Raw genomic sequence first — 1,634 nt, 5'->3', positions numbered from 1 at the left:
TCCTTGCCTTGTACCTGCTCTGGGGACAGGAGCAGAGACTCCTGTGGGAACCACCCCCCAACGCTGCCTTCCCGGCTCCTCCCAAGTGCTGGCAAGGGTGCAGGGACAAAGATGCCTCCTCCCCTGAGGGAACTGCCAGGAATAACGGGGAGGGGAAGGGTGCGTGATGAGGCGATGGACAGCGTGGTGGGGACGTGCATGAGCCGGGGATGGGGACATGTCAGGAGACCGAAGCCAGGGGTAGAACTGGGGCAAAGTTTCATCATCCCCTTGCCCTTCACAGCCCCTACCTGCACAAAACCTCACTTGGGGGCTTCACAACATAAGAAGACATTAAGGGGCCGTTGCTCCCAACAGGGGATGCGTAATCCTCTGTAATCTGGACAAATGGGCAGAGGGGGAAGAAAGCCACCTTGTCATTTTGCTTGTACAGCCTTCCCTCTGATCTCCTAATCCCTAGAGCGGGGCTGATCTCACCCACGCTTAGGATCTAAAAGGGACATGTTCCAGCCAGCTGCTCAGGTCTTGCCTACGATCACCAGAAATAGGCAGCAGCTTATCAGAAGTGCCTAAGATAAACCAACCCTTTGGGTAGGTCTGTATCTCTCGTCAGCTGCAGAACCAGCCAAATGCCACTGGAAATTGCATTTTTAAGAGCTGCATGCAGGCAAGGAGAGTCCCACCCCCAGGTCTGTCACCACCAACCTGCCACCGCAAAGGCTAAAAGCAAGTCAACCCAAGGAGAGTACGCCCGCTCCCATGAGCAACAGCAAGAAGTTGCCCGAGTGTCTACTGTTACAGTGTCCCCTGCCACACCGATGCCTTTCCTACAGCACAAAGCAAGGAAGAAGGGGACAGAGAGACAGGCAGTAACCCAAGATGAAGCCTCCTGGCTTGTCTCTCACTGAAGTGATGGCTCTGAGGGGGAGGCTCATTCCTACCTCAAGCCCACCATCAGCTGATTACCTGAGGGACGCGAGCCAAAAAGGACAAAGAAACGCTTGCTCATTAGTCAGCCCCAAATGTTGTTTAGCCACCTACGTAACTCTCTGATGGGAGAGGGGGTCTGTAAGATGCTTCTGTGCTACAGCCCAAAACAGAGCCCCAGACAGAGCCCCTCCTTATGGTCCGTACCTCTCTTCATGCACCTGGTGCCCTCACCCCCTCACTGAGGAGAGGGGAGAGGTGATGGGCAGTTCCTCCCAAAAAGTACAACACATTTTTGTGCCAAGGGCTGCTTATTTATAGCCGACTCCTCCTCCTCTTGCTTCCCTCCACACACCCAAAACGAAAGCACGAAGGATGACACAGATGAGTCTGGGTGAGTACAACTAATTTTTCTCCTCCTCCACCTCATCATTTGTTCTTTCCTCTCCCCCGGCAGGAGAGATGGGCTGGAGGGAGCTCCCCCCACAGCCACAGTCATAACGAAGCTCTCTCAATAAAGTAACCCCCTCCCAAGCCTAAATATTAGGCTAAGCCCACAGGAAAAGAAGCCCGAGGGGCCTCCCTCCAAAAAATACCCCTCCTATTTACAGTATTGCTTTCACTTGCAGCCACAGAGCAAGGGATGTGTGCCCAGACCCTCCTGGTGTGTTCACAGGGGGCGCTGGACCCCCTCTACCATCCTCACC

Source organism: Egretta garzetta, unplaced genomic scaffold, assembly GCF_000687185.1.
Source record: "Egretta garzetta isolate BGI_Z169 unplaced genomic scaffold, ASM68718v1 scaffold51, whole genome shotgun sequence".
Taxonomy (NCBI): domain Eukaryota; kingdom Metazoa; phylum Chordata; class Aves; order Pelecaniformes; family Ardeidae; genus Egretta; species Egretta garzetta.
This window is presented reverse-complemented; position numbering follows the sequence as displayed.